This window comes from Eucalyptus grandis, chromosome 9 (assembly GCF_016545825.1).
Source record: "Eucalyptus grandis isolate ANBG69807.140 chromosome 9, ASM1654582v1, whole genome shotgun sequence".
Classification (NCBI taxonomy): Eukaryota; Viridiplantae; Streptophyta; class Magnoliopsida; order Myrtales; family Myrtaceae; genus Eucalyptus; species Eucalyptus grandis.
In genome coordinates, this window is record NC_052620.1 from 21,168,945 (window position 1) to 21,185,062 (window position 16,118).

The following is a 16,118-nucleotide window of genomic DNA, read 5'->3' on the forward strand; positions in this document are numbered from 1 at the left end:
TGTATTGAAAATGAGTCTCCAATGGGTTTATTCCCAATCCATTTAGACCCATATGAAGCTCACCATCTATTTCTCGAATCCATTGGAACCTATTTTTAAAATTTTAGGCAACCCATCTGTGACATGACCCATTATATATGACTTAAAGAATGGATTTTGGCTTTGTTTTGCCGCCTCTAAACTTGGTACATATATTAAATCAAATCTAAATTATCAAATCTAGTAAGACCTACGAGAGATCCATGTGAAATTACTTTTCATATATATTCGACTTTCAAGAGACATTTTATAAAGATAGCAAATTTTATAAAACTTCTAATATGGATAGGAATAAAAATAAAGAGAATTCAAAATTAGAAATATTTAAAGAAGATCCATTTTTATTATGGTTTGAAAAACTTCTTGTGACTCTTCTTTTCAACTATAGACGATGGAAATGTGCATCGCAATATATAAAGACCAATCAAATTGAAAATGCCGTAAGAAATGAAGTGTCTATATATTACACCAGCATTGTAGTTGGCCTGATGTACAGAGCTAGGAGATCATTTTGGTCTCTCTCTCCTCTAATATTCATATGTTTAAATCCTTCAAAGGTCGACCTGAGGCGAGAAACTTGAGAATTTGTCGCATTTGGTCGAACCAGAGGCAACAAAAATAGTTTTCTGACACAAGATTTGTCGCCTTAGCGCGAAGTCCAATCCCAGATTTGGGATTGGGAACTCCAACGTCGATTTATTTTAGTATATAGTTTTGAATATAAGACAGCTCATAATTTACTGAAGCTTTAAAAATATAGCCTACAAGAAGAATCTGAATTGTTTGGCTTAAAAAAAAATAATTTGAAATTACATACTCCAAGTGAAATTACAAAAATCACTTCTAAGTTATTGAAATGAAGTAAGACTATGAGGGCTAACACGAAAATAACTTAATTTATTCATATGATTCTATAGAGCAACTTTTTTTTAGAAAATGAAATTGATTTTTGCACATTAAATGTATTAAATTTTAATGAAAAGAATATTTTATTTTCCAAATAAAAACTTAAGATATTTTTAAAGAAAAAGTGAAAGTTTGGAGGAAATTCTCTTGACATTAGTTAGTAAACCAACCTATGAGGATGGGAATACATTTTAAATAAGTGAAAGGATGTTTTTTCAAAATATTAACATAGTTACGGTGTTGAAACCTGAAATTTTTATTAATCATCTATTAATTGATTGCAAGAAGCATTTATTATACTGTTTACTTCATCACATTAGCACTAGACCGACAGTGAATGGCTTTGAGCTTAAAATTCGATAGATTGAGCTTGTGTGATGGGACAAAATTCAGCTAAGGTTAAGACATAAAGAGATACGTGTGAGGCATAGAGAGAAAGAGTTGGAAAGTGAAGAAATCATAGTTTCTATTTATTGTATTATGATATTCTCTTGTACAGACTGTATATAAAAATATTACAAGAGTCCTAAACTAGGGATGATTGAGGATGCTTAAGGTAAGCAGAGAAATTACGGGAACAATATCAACAATATCTTAAATTATATACAAGAGATAAGATTGCTGACTAGGAACGTTATCACCCTTTCGCAAGTGAAGCATTGCCAATAATGTGAAGCTTGGACTGTAAAAGACGAACCCGTGTTGATGACAATCCTTTGGTGAAGATGTCCGCAATTTGATCACAGGTGTTGATGTAACGGATGTCAAGTAATTGGCGACCCACCAATTCACGAACATAATGATAATCTATTTCAATGTGTTTAGTGCAACTATGAAAAATTGGATTCCTAGTTAGAGCAATGGTAGAGATATTGTCGCACCACAATACGAGAGCACGTGGGAGCGAGATTCGTAATTCTTGGAGAAAAGAGAGGAGCCATTGAATTTCAATAGCTGTTTGAGCAAGACAACGATACTCGGCCTCTGTAGAAGAACGTGCAATAGTAGGTTGCTTTTTTGCACTCTAGGAAACGGGGTTGGCCTCGAGAAATAAACAATAGCCACTAGTAGAGCGATGATCATCGGAATTGCCAGCCCAGTTAGTGTCACAATAGTAAAGAAATAGGACCCTGCTAAATCTGCATGCCATAAGAGATTGTGCCTTTCAAATAGCGAATGATACGCTTTACAGCACACCAATGGTGTTCTTCGGGTGTTTTGAGAAATTGACAAGCCTGATTAACAACATGGCTGACATCAGGATGACTGAGAGTAACATATTGAAGTGCTCCAACAACACTCATATATAGTGTAGGATTTGAGACAAGGTCACTACTTGAATGACCGAGTTTATTCGAGGTAGCAGGGCTGGAAACAGGCTTGTAGTCCAGCATATTGGTGCGATATAAGAGGTCATGAATATACTTTGCCTGATTAAGGAAGATATGATGGGGGCTTCATCGAACAAGCTAAATGCCCAAGAAATAAGTCAAAGGGCCTAAGTCCTTCATCTTGAATGAGTGGCGAAGTTCCTCAACGATAGCAGACATAGCTTTGGAATCATTTCCTGTTAAAATAATGTCGTCAACATATGATAAGAGATATAGATAATGGTAGAGCCATGACTATAAATGAAGAGGGACGGATCCGAGATAGTGGTTAAAAAACCAATGTTTTTGAGCCGAGCTGTGAATTTTTCAAACCAAGCGCGAGGTGCTTGCCGTAGACCATAGATGGATTTGTGCATTAAGCAAACAAAATGAGGAGCATTAGGATCAACATAGCCTAGTAGTTGAGCCATATATATAGTTTCTTGGGGATCGCCGTGTAAAAATGCACATTCGACATCAAGTTGTTGAATCGCCCATCCATAAGTGAAGCCAATGTGAGAATGACCCGAATAGTAGTATGCTTTATAACAGGACTAAGGGTGCGTTTGGGAAGGCTTTTAGGGAAAGCCTTTGGGAAAATGCAAAGGCCTTTGAGTTAAAGCGGTTTTTCAAAAATATAAACTGTATTTGGTAAATTGTACTTTGAAAATCCATTATGAAGTACCTTTGAGTAAATAGCGTTTGGAAAGATTAGATTTACAAAGAACTTTGGTGATTAATAAAAAAAAAAGTTCGGCGGCAAGGTAGGCGGCCTCAGGTAGCCCCTAAAGACGATCGATGGGGGCCACCTAGGGTCGGGCGACCTCCGGTGAGGGCCGCCGGAGGTCGCGCGACCTCATGGCGACCGGCGCGACCAAAATTTGGTTGCCGAAGGTCACGCAACCTCGTGGCGACCGGATTTGGGTTGCGCTTGAGGTTGCGCCTGAGGTCGCGCGACTTCGTTGCGACTAGATCTGGTCGTCAAAGGTCGCGCAACCTCGCGGCGACTAGATCTGGGTTGCGTCGGTCACCGTGAGGTCACGCGACCTCCGGCGACCCAGATCTGGGTTGCGCCTAAGGTTACGTGACCTTGCGGCAACCAGATTTGGGTCGCGCTGGTCGTCGCGAGGTCGCACAACCTCCGGCGACCCAGATCTGGGTCACGCTTGAGGTCGTGCGACCCAGAGCTGGGTTGCGGCGATGTGACTCGCAAGCGGTCACTGCGACTCGCCTGGGTCACGTGACCAGTTGACGACGATCGCCTTGACCTCGTCGACCGGTTGGTAACGGTCGCCGCGACCTCGCCGACCTCAATCGCGACCTTGCTGGCTTCTCAAGTTTGTCTCTGATTAGCCACGCTGCCAAAGAAAAAGATGAATAGTAGACATGAACAATAACATGAGGCATTCCAAGATTTTGAAAGCCCAAGGCAGCCTAGAACCTGCCTTGGGCTTTTAGCTTTGCAAATGCCAGCTTTGCCTTAATGCCCCTTGGAAGGTAGTTCCCAAACACCTTCATTTTAACCCAATGGCCTTTAGCCCCCCAAAGCCCCTTGGAAAACAATTCCCAAACGCACCCTTAGTCTCCTAATTCTTGGGAAGCCCTCTAGCCTTCTTGGGCTCTTCCATTCTCAACATCCTTGTCGGGTTCTTCTTGATTGTCTATGTCGTTCTCCCCATCCTTTATTATTCCAATACATATAAGGCTAAACGGTTCCCCATGATTTCCTTCGGGAATTTCGACTCATCTGGCCAAGAATATAACATTACTCGGATTCTCAATACCCAGAATTTTGACCTGGATCTGGAGGCCTACGATGGTTATAGCAAACTTTACCTTAGCATCTTCTTTGCCTTAAATTATGGGCTGAATTTTGCAGTTTTGGCCGCTACCCTTATGCATATCGCCATGTTCTATAGAAAGTACGTTTCTTCATTTTTATCTATTTTTCTCCCCAGTTGTGGGCAATGTATCGTTACTTGCATACGCAATGTACATGTAGTACAAAGAATTTTAAATTGTCATTTACTCAACTCAACGAAAAATTTGATTTTCCAATTGTTATCTAGTCTAGAACAATCTGGCAAATGTCGAAGAAAACGACGGGAGGCGGTTACCTCGGAGATGTGCACCCCAGGCTGATGAAGTAGAACTATGAAACAATTCCTCAGTAGTGGTTTCACACTATCTTGATTGTAGTGTTAGGACTCGCTTTGTGGGTTTGTGAAAGTTTCGACAAACAGTTCCAACTGCCTTGGTGGGGACTCCTCCTAGCGTGTGGGATGTCGTTATTCTTCACATTACCAATTGGGATCATCACAGCCACGACAAACAATGTAATTTACATATCTAGCAACATGAGAATGTGAGATAAATTAATAGGTCGATACCAAAGAAAAACATTTCTCACACACGAAATTTGTTGTTGTAGACGCCAGGGATAAATGTGATCACGGAGTTGGTCATAGGATTGATTTATCCAGGGAAGCCTCACCAGCGTATCCTTCAAGACGTATGGCTACATCAGCATGGTCATTTACTTTAGACTTCAAATTAGGTCACTACTTGAAGATTCCTCCGAAGTCGATGTTCCTGATTTAGGTAAATTATATCACAGAGAATTGAGGCCTTTCAAACTCCTACATTTTTCTCACTTTGGGCTTACTCACAACATTGTGAAACTTCCCAATTCCACAGTTGGTTGGGACGATCATCGGTTCGAGCGTCTATTTTGCCACCGCATGGTGGCTAATCACCAGCAGCCCCAACATATGCAAATTGTCCCAGCTACCAGAGGGAAGCCTATGGACATGCCCCGGCAACAATGTCTTTTATAGCGCCTCAATCATCTAAGAAGTTGTCGACCCGCTCAGGATGTTTGGAAAGCCAGGGATCTATCACCACCTGGATTGGTTCTTCTTCATCAGACTGCTTGCCCTTGTGCCAGCTTGGTACCTATTGCGTAGGCTCCCTGACAAAAAGTGGATTCAACACATTAAGAGCCTACATGGTAACGTTTTTATTTTTCCCCATTTTTGTTCTTTTGTTCCCCGGAACAAAAAAAAAAATCTGCTTAGTAACGCCAACTTATTTTTCCACTTCCGGAATAAAAAAATGACTAGGGAATAGATTTAGAATAGAAATTAAAAAAAAAAAAATAGCTTATTGTTTTCGGAAACAATTTCAAGAAATAAGTTTTTTTTTTTTTTTCTATTTTTCTTTTGTTCTTCTTCTTTGTTGTGGCCACCATTGGCCACCTCCTACCACTCGTGGCCACCGTCGACAGCCGATCGTCGGCGATGGTCGCTACCGCTCGTAGCCCATTGGCCGACGACCGTCACCATCCGCTAGTAGTCTATCGTTGCCAACCACCGCACGACCGCTGCTTGCTGTTGCATGAGTGTCAATTGTCGCCACCGATCGCTGCCGCAGGACCGCCACCCACAGCTCACCGACCATCGCCCCCTCCCACAACCGGTGGACAGTGGGAGGAAATCCTGCGGCGACGGTTGACGATCGTGCGGCAATTGTGCGGCGATTGTGTGACGGTTGTACAGCCGTTGTGCGACGATTGGCGGCGACGGTTAATAGTCGTGCGGCAATTGTGCGGTGGTCGTCACGAGGTCACACAACCTTCGGCGACACAGATCTAGGTCACGCCTGAGGTCGCGCGACCCAGAGCTAAGTCGTGGCTACGCGACTCGCGTTCGGTCACCGCGACTCGTCGGGGTTGAGCGACTGGCTAGTGACGGTCGCCACGACCTCGCTGACCTCAGTCGCGACCTCGCCGGCCTCTCGAGCTCGTCTCTAACCAGCCACGCCGCCATAGAAGAAGATGAACAGTAGACATGAACAGTAATATGAGGCATTCCAAGAATGTGAAAAGCCCAAGGCAGCCTAGAACCTGCCTTGGGCTTTCAGCTTTGCAAATGCTAGCTTTGCCTTAATGCCCCTAGGAAGGTAATTCCCAAACACCTTCCTTTTGGCCCAATGGCCTTTAGCCCCCCAAAGCCCCTTGGAAAGCAATTCCCAAACGCAGCCTCAATCTCCTCATTCTTGGGAAGCCCTCTAGCCTTCTCGGGCTCCTCCATTCTCAACATCCTTGCCGGGTTCTTCTTGTTTGTCTAAGTCGTTCTCCCCATCCTTTATTATTCCAATACATACGAGGCCAAATGGTTCCCCATGATTTCCTTCAGGAATTTCGACTCATCTGGCCAAGAATATAACATTACTCGGATTCTCAATGCCTAGAATTTTGACTTGGATCTGCAGGCCTACAATGGTTATAGCAAACTTTACCTCAGCATCTTCTTTGCCTTAAATTATGAGCTGAATTTTGAACTTTTGGCCGATACCCTTACACATGTCGCCCTATTCCATAGAAAATAAGTTTCTTCATTTTTATCTATTTTCTCCCCAGTTATGGGCAATGTATCGTTACTTGCATATGCATCGTAGATGTAGTACAAAAGAATTTTAAATTGTCATTTACTCAACTCAACGAAAAATTTGGTTTTCCAATTGTTATTTAGTCTAAAACAATCTGGCAAATGTCGAAGAAAACGACGGGAGGCGGTTACCTCGGAGACGTGCACACCAGGCTGATGAAGCAGAACTATGAAGCAGTTCCTCAATGATGGTTTCACACTATCTTGATTGTAGTGTTGGGACTCGCTCTGTGGGTTTGTGAAGGTTTCGACAAACAGTTCCAACTGCCTTGGTGGGGACTCTTCCTAGCGTGTGGGATGGCGTTATTCTTCACATTACTAATTGGGATCATCACAGCCACGACAAACAATGTAATTTACATATCTAGCAACACGACAATGTGAGGTAAATTAATAGGCCGATACCAAAGAAAAACATTTCTCACACACATGAAATTTGCTGTTGCAGACGCCAGGGCTAAATGTGATCACGAAGTTGGTCATAGGATTGATTTATCCAGGGAAGCGTTGCCAACGTATCCTTCAAGACGTATGGCTACATCAGCATGGTCCAAGCGATCTCATTTACTTTAGACTTCAAATTAGGTCACTACTTGAAGATTCCTCCGAAGTCGATGTTCCTGATTCAGGTAAATTACATCACCGAGAATTGAGGCCTTTCAAACTCCTACCTTTTTCTCACTTTGGGCTTGCTCATAACATTGTGAAACTTCCCAATTCCATAATTGGTTGGGACGATTATCGATTGAGCGCCTATTTTGCCATTGCGTGGTGGCTAATCACTAACAGCCCCGACATATGCAACCAGTCCCAGTTACCAAAGGGAAGCCTATGGACATGCCCCAGCGACAATGTCTTTTACAGCGCCTCAATCATCGAGGGAGTCGTTGGCTCGCTCAGGATGTTTGGAAAGCCAGGGATCTATCACCACCTGAATTGGTTCTTCCTCATCGGACTGCTTGCCCCTATGCCAGCCTGGTACCTATCGCGTAGGTTCCCTGACAAAAAGTGGATTAAGCACATTAAGAGACTGCATGGTAATGATTTTATTTCTCTCGATTTCTATTCTTTTGTTCCCCGGAACAAAAAAGAACATAATTCTGTTTGATAATGCCAACTTGTTTTTCCATTTCCTGGAATAAAAAAATGGCTAGGGAATAGATTTAGAATAGAAATTAAAAAAAAAAATAGCTTCTTGTTTCCGGAAACAATTTCAAGAAATAAGTTTTTATTTTTTTTTCTATTTTTCTTTTGTTCTTCTTCCTTGTTGTGGCCACCATTGGCCACCTCTTGCCGCTCGTGGCCACCGTCGACAGCCGATTGTCGGCGACAGTTGCTGCCGCCTGTAGCCCACCGGCCGATGACCGTCACCATCCGCCAACAGTCTGTCGTCGCCAACCACCGCACGACTGCCGCCTGCCGCTGCATGAGTGTCAATCGTCACCATTGATCGTCGCCGCAAGACCGCCACCCACAACTCACTAACCATCGCCCCCTCCCACAGCCGATGGGTAGTGGGAGGAAATCCTGCGGCGACGGTCGACGATCGTGCGGCAATTGTGCAGGGATCGTGCGACGGTCGTGCAGCCGTTGTGCAACGGTTGGCGGCGATGGTCGGTAGTCGTGCGGAAATTGTGCGGCGGTCGTCGCGAGGTCGCACGACTTCCAGCGATGCAAATCTGGGTCACGCCTGAGATCGCGCGACCCAGAGTTGGGTCGTAGTGACGCAACTCGCGTGCGGTTACCTCAACTCGCCATGGTCGATCGACTGGCTAGTGACGGTCGCCGCGACCTCGCCGACCTCAGCTGCGACCTCGCCGACCTCTCGAGCTCGTCTTTGATCAGCCACACCGCCAGAGAAGAATATGAACAGTAGACATGAATAGTAACATGAGGCATTCCGAGAATGCGGAAAGCCCAAGGCAGCCTAGAGCCTACCTTAGGCTTTCAGCTTTGCAAATGCTAGCTTTACCTCAATGCCCCTTGGAAGGTAGGTCCCAAACACCTTCATTTTGGCCCATTGGCCTTTAGCCCCCCGAAGCCCCTTGGAAAGCAATTCTCAAATGCACCTTCAGTCTCCTCATTCTTGGGAAGCCCTCTAGCCTTCTCGAGCTCTTCAATTCTCATTATCCTTGCCGGGTTATTCTTGATTGTCTATGTTGTTCTCCCCATCATTTATTATTCCAATACATACGAGGCCAAACGGTTCCCCATGATTTCCTTCGGGAATTTCGACTAATCTGGCCAAGAATATAACATTACTCAGATTCTCAATGCCCAAAATTTTGACCTAGATCTGGAGGCTTACGATGGTTATAGCAAACTTTACCTCAGCATCTTATTTGCCTTAAATTATGGGCTGAATTTTGCACTTTTGGTCGCTACCCTTACGCATGTCGCCTTGTTCAATAGAAAGTACGTTTCTTCATTTTTATCTATTTTCTCCCCAGTCATGGGCAATGTATCGTTACTTGCATACGCAACGTAGATGTAGTACAAAGAATTTTAAATTGACATTTGCTCAACTCAACAAAAAATTTGGTTTTCCAATTGTTATCTAGTCTAGAACAATCTGGCAAATGTTGAAGAAAACAGCGGGAGGTGGTTACCTCGAAGACGTGCACACCAGGCTGATGAAGCAGAAATATGAAGTAGTTCCTCAGTGGTGGTTTCACACTATCTTGATTGTAGTGTTGGGACTCACTCTGTGGGTTTGTGAAGGTTTCGACAAACAGTTCCAATTGCCATGGTGGGGACTCCTCCTAGCGTGTGGGATTGAGCTATTCTTCAAATTACCAATTGAGATCATCATAGCCACGACAAACAATGTAATTTACATATCTAGCAACACGAGATGTGAGGTAAATTAATAGGCCGATACCAAAGAAAAAAATTTCTCGCACACACGAACTTTGCTGTTGCAGACTCCAGGGCTAAATGTGACCTCGGAGTTGGTCATAAGATTTATTTATCCTAGGAAGCCTCACCACCGCATGACCGCTGCTTGCCGCTGCATGATCATCAATCGTTGCCACCAATTGTCGTCGCAGGACCGCCACCCACAGTTCACTGGCCACTGCCCCCTCCCACGGCCGTTGGGTGGTGAGAGGAAATCCTATGACGACGATCAATAGTGACGGTCGACGATCGTGCGGCAATTGTGCGGCGATCGTGCGATGGTTGTGCAGCCGTCGTGCGACAATCGGCAGCTACGGTCGGCAGTCGTGCAGCAATTGTACGGTGGTCGAATGACCTATGGCGACCCAGATTTGGGTCACGCCTGAGGTCGTGCGACCCAGAGCTGGGTCACGGCGACGCAACTCGCGAGCGGTCACCGCGACTAGGTAGTGATGATCGCTGCGACCTCGCCGACCTCAGCCGCAACCTCGCCGGCTCTCGAGCTCATCTCTGATCAACCACGTCGCTAGAGATGAATATGAACAATAGACATGAATAGTAACATGAGGCATTCCGAGAATGCAGAATGCCCAAGGCAGCCTAGAACCTACCTTGGGCTTTCAGCTTTGCCTCAATGTCCTTTGGAAGGTAGTTACCAAACACCTTCATTTTGGCCCAACAGCCTTTAGCCCCCCAAAGCCCCTTGGAAATCAATTCCCAAACGCACCCTCAGTCTCCTCATTCTTGGGAAGCCCTCTAGCCTTCTCGGGCTCTTCCATTCTTAACATCCTTACCGGGTTCTTCTTGATTGTCTATGTCATTCTCCCCATCCTTTATTTTTCCAATACATTCGAGGCCAAACGGTTCCCCGTGATTTCTTTCGGGAATTTCGACTCATCTGGCCAAGAATATAACATTACTCAGATTCTCAATGCCTAGAATTTTGACCTAGATTTGGAGGCCTACGATGGTTATAGCAAACTTTTACCTCAGCATCTTCTTTGCCTTAAATTAATGGGCTGAATTTTACACTTTTAGCCGCTACCCTTACGCATGTCGCCCTGTTCCATAAAAAGTACATTTCTTCATTTTTATCTATTTCTTCCCCAGTTGTAGGCAATGTATCGTTACTTGCATACGCAATGTAGATGTAGTACAAAGAATTTTAAATTGTCATTTACTCAACTCAACGAAAAATTTGGTTTTCCAATTGTTATCTGGTCCAAAACAATCTGGCAAATGTCAAAGAAAATGGCGGGAGGCGGTTACCTCGGAGACGTGCACACCAGGCTAATGAAGCAGAATTATGAAGCACTTCCTCAGTGGTGGTTTCACACTATCTTGGTTGTAGTGTTGGGACTCATTCTGTGGGTTTGTGAAGTTTTGACAAACAGTTCCAACTGCCTTGGTGGGGACTCTTCCTAGCGTGTGGGATGACGCTATTCTTCACATTACCAATTGGGATCATCATAGCCACGACAAACAATGTAATTTATATATCTAGCAACACAAGAATGTGAGGTAAATTAATAGGCCGATACCAAAGAAAAAAATTTCTCACACACACGAACTTTGTTGTTGCAGACTCCAAGTCTAAATGTGATCCCGGAGTTGGTCATAGGATTATTTATCCTGGGAAGCCTCGCCAAAGTATCCTTCAAGACATATGGTTACATAAGCATGGTCCAAGTGATCTCATTTACTTTAGACTTCAAATTTGGTCACTACTTGAAGATTCCTCCAAAGTCGATGTTCCCAGTTCAGGTAAATTACATCACAGAGAATTGAGGCCTTTCAAACTCCTACATTTTTCTCACTTTGGGCATGCTCACAACATTGTGAAACTTCCCAATTCCATAGTTGGTTGGGACAATCATCGGTTCAAGCGTATATTTTTCCACTGCGTGGTGGCTAATCACCAGCAGCCCCAATATATGCAACCGGTCCTAGCTACTAGAGGGAAGCCTATGGACATGCCCTGGCGACAATATCTTTTACAGTGCCTCAAATCATCTGGGGAGTCGTCGCCCGCTCAGGATGTTTGGAAAGTCAGGGATCTATCACCACCTGAACTGGTTCTTCCTCATCAGACTACTTGCCCCTGTGCCAGCCTGGTACCTATCGCGTAGGTTCCCTGATAAAAAGTGGATTCAACACATTAAGAGCATGCATGGTAACATTTCTATTTCTCCCGATTTCTGTTATTTTGTTCTCCGGAACAAAAAAACAACAGAAATCTGTTTGGTAATGCCAACTTATTTTTCTATTTTCCGGAATAGAAAAATTGATGGGGAATAGATTTAGAACAGAAATAAGAAACCAAAAAAAAAAAAAAAAATAGCTTCTTGTTCCTAGAAACAATTTCAAGAAATAAGTTTTTTTTTTTTCTATTTTTCTTTTGTTCTTCTTCCTTGTTGTGGCCACCGTTGGCCACCTCTTGTCACTTGCGGCCACCGTCGGTAGCCGATAGTCGGCGACGACTGCTTCCACCTGTAGCCCACTGACCGACAACTGTCACCGTCCGCAGGCAGCCTGCCGTCGCCAACCACTACCGATCGCGCCTCGCTACGCTACATGATCATTAATCGTCGCCACCGCAGGACCGCCACCCACAGCTCACCGGCCACCGCCCCCTCCCGCGGTGGGTGGGCTGTGGGAGGCAATCCTATGGCAACGGTCGGCGGTCCTGCGGCAATTGGGCGGCGGTCGTGCGACAGTCATGCAGTCGTCGTGCGGCAGTCGGCGGCAACGGTCGTGCGGACCGTCATGCAGCGGTCATGCGGCGATGGGCGACAATCGGCAGTCCGTGAGTAAGAAGAAAAAATGTATAAATACAAAAATTTATAAATCTTTACTAAACGCATTTCTATTCCTTTTTCTATTACAAGAATAGAAATTTTGTATATTACCGAACACCTTATTTGGCTCAGAAATTATTCTCAGAGTAGAAACAGAAAAAAAAAATCTTTCTAAAAAAAATAGTTCCCCGGAATAGAAACGTTGCCATGCGCACCCTAACATGCCAATTTTCATAGGAGGTTCAATGGGCATTCCGCCCGCCTCAATCCTGAACTACATGTCCCAGGGTGTGGTCGGGATCTTCTTCAACGTATATGTTTACAAGAGGTTCAAAGGTTGGTGGGCCGGGTACAACTATGTCTTATCGGCCGCTTTGGACGCCGGAGTCACCTTCATGGGAGTGCTCCTCTATTTCGCTTTCCAATCAATACAACTCAATGGTCCAGAGTGGTGGGGACTCATGAACGATGACGATTGCAAATTGGCTACTTGTCCTATTTCACCTTTGGGCACATGAATTCCCTTTTGTGTGTGCGCGGGGACAGCGAAAAAAAAAACCCTACAAAGCCGCACACAATCTTTGAAGCTGCAAGCCGCGAGAAGCTTTGAAGAGAAACGTGAAGCCGTACGTACGCGGACCAAAGATGAGCGCCAAAGTTCTTGATTTTGGTGTACGTAGAGCGTTATACTTTGAGCTTGAACACGTGATCATTTTTGTGCCGTGAGTTGATGTCCAAGTGAGTTATTTATTTATAAACACTTTGGGTTTGGGGTTAAATCTAGGTGTGAGAAACACTTGAATGTGTGAGTGATTGTAAACTCTGATTCTCTGATTATAATGGATTATTTACTGCTGACTCTCTCTGTGGACATAGATACCAATATTTGGACCAAATCACGTAAATTTCTGGTGTCCTTATTTTTCTTGTTTATTTCTCTGGCGATTTCGCATTGATGTAAATTGCAAAATCCAATCGTTTCCACGTATTATATTACAACAAATACCATTGGAGCTTTCATGCTAAGCACAAACGACTGAGGTATGCCAAGATAGATAAAAACATACACAATCCGTAACTAACTTCTTCAAGCTATGCTCACCATCTTTCCTTGAAGATGCGATTTGCTCATTTGCCTATGTTTGATTCTCTTCTTGCTGAATGAATTTTAGTTGCTTGGTTATGACTGGGCTGGATTGTTCAGACAATACCTGGTGGACTCTCCCTACATGTGGTGGCCAACCAACCTTGTATAAATCTCTCTGTTCAAGTGCCTGTTCCTTTTCTTTTAGCTCTCGCGAGACAAAAATCTTCTTCTTCTTGTTACCTTCCTCTGAACCTTACCTCCATTCATTCACATTACCAACTTTTTATCTCATATTCAAGGCTTTGCATGAAAAGGAAAAGAGGCCCAAGGGAGGATTTATGAGGATCCAAATTTTCCAGGTGTTTTTCATATCGAGCTTTGCTTATTATCTGGTGCCGAGATATCTTTTCAAAAGAATCGCTTACCTCTCGGTTGTTTGCTAGATAAGGAAGAAATCAATCACTGCACAGCAAGTCAGTTCTGGTTCCTACGGCTTCGGGTTGGGCTCATTAAGCTTTGACTAGTCCTCGATGCACTTAGGAAGGCTTTTGGGGAAAGCCTTTAGGAAAATGCAAAGGCCTTTTGAGTTAAAGGGGTTTTCCAAAATGTAAATTGTGTTTGGTAAATTGTACTTTGAAAGTCCATTGTGAAGTACCTTTGAGTAAATAGTATTTGAAAAAATTACATTTACAAAGGACTTTGGTGATTAATAAAAAAAATATCAAAAAAATAAAATAAAATAGTTCATCGGCAAGGCAGGCAGCCTTAGGCAGCCCGCGGAGACGATCGACAAGGGCCGCTGTAGGTCGCGCGACCTCATGGCGACTGGTGCGACCCAAATTTGGTCGCCAGAGATCGCGCGACCTCGCAGCGACCATATTTGGGTTGCGCGACCTTGCCGCAACTAGATTTGGTCGTCAAAGGTCATGCAACCTCGTGGCGACCAGATCTGGGTCGCGCCTGAGGTCACGCGACCTCGCGGTGACCAGATTTTGGTCACGCCGATCGTCACGAGGTCGCACGACCCAGAGCTGGGTTGCGGCGACGAGACTCGCGAGTGGTCACCGCGACTCGCCGGGGTTGCACAACTGGCTGGTGATGATCGTCGTGACCTCGCTGGCCTCTCGAGCTCATCTCTAATCAGCCACACCGCTAGAGAAGAAGATGAACAGTAACATGAAGCATTCCGAGAATGCTGAAAGCCCAAGGTAGCCTAGAATCTACCTTGAGCTTTCAACCTTGCAAATGCCAGCTTTGCCTCAATACCCATTGGAAAGTAGTTCCCAAATACCTTCATTTTGGCCCAATGGCCTTTAGCCCCCCAAAGCCCCTTGGAAAGCCATTCCCAAACTCACCCTAAAAGTGTCCACAAAGTCAATGCTAGGTTGTTGGTGAAATACTTTCGCTACGAGGTGAGCTTTGTAGCGATTGATGGTGCCATCTGGGTTTTGTTTTATCTGATAAACCCATTTGTAGCCGACGATGTTCATGGTTGGATTAAATGGCACAATGGACCAAGTGTGTTGTTCTTGTAAGGAATTAAATTCCTCATCCATCGCTTTTCGCCATTCAAGTGATTTGGAAGCTTAGGTGTAGCATGTCGGCTCCAAAAGAAGAGAAGAAGATAAAGCAATAGGATAAAGAGAAGTAAAGGTTTTTGGTTTGAAAATACCATGTTGAGAATGTGTGATCATGGTATGAGTGTGGGTGGGAGGTGGTGGGGGAGGGGGTGGTATGGTGGTAGGTGGTATAGAGGAAGATAAATGAGGAGATTGGGGTTCATTTATAATTAGCGAAGCAGAGGCAACACTGTCGGCGGGGCTAATGGTGGGCTCAACCCATACGTTATCCGTGGGGGCGGAGGTTGATGGTTGTAGATGGAGATAGGACCAAGTGAGGGTAAAGTGGGAGGAGATTTTGGAGAGTTAGATTATGTGATAAACGGGTAAACAAATTCATTAAATTTGACGTGACGAGATATGTAAACTCAGTGACTTTGCATGTCATAGTAGCAATACCCTTATGAGAAGTACTATAGCTTAGAAAACAACGCGAAGAAGAGCGGAACTCCAATTTATTAGAACAATAGGGACGAAACTAGGGAAAACAAAGGCATCTAAAGGCTCGTAAATGAGAATAATCATGAATTTGTTGAACAATTGTTGATATGGGGAAATTTGAGAAATAATAGGCATGCTGTTGATGAGATATACAACTGTATTGAAGACTTCAAACCAAAAATGAGAGGGCATACCAGCTTGAGCTAGAAAGATGAGACCAGTTTCAACCACGTGACGATGTTTTTGCTCAACGACACCATTTTGTTCAGGCGTATGTGGGCAGGAAAATTGATGACAGATACCATGAGTATGAAAATAAGATTCAAGTGCATCACTAGTGAATTTGCCACCAACATCGGAGCGGAAAAATTTAATTCGATGGTTAAATTGATTTTCAACTTGTGGTTTGAAAGCTATAAAAATTTCGTAAAAATCAGATTTATGGCACATAGGAAATATCTAGCTGTAACGAGAGAAATCATAAACAAATAGTACATAATAAGAGAATTTTG

At 44.0% G+C, this 16,118-nt stretch overlaps 3 pseudogenes; all 3 read left to right on the forward strand.

The window, feature by feature from the left end:
- The first annotated feature begins 3,905 nt into the window (after nt 1–3,905).
- LOC104429852 lies at nt 3,906–6,604 on the forward strand (annotated as a pseudogene).
- A 261-nt stretch (nt 6,605–6,865) lies between these two features.
- LOC120288456 lies at nt 6,866–7,871 on the forward strand (annotated as a pseudogene).
- Nucleotides 7,872–8,641: 770 nt separating this feature from the next.
- On the forward strand, nt 8,642–12,977 carry LOC120288457 (annotated as a pseudogene).
- The last annotated feature ends 3,141 nt before the right edge of the window (nt 12,978–16,118 follow it).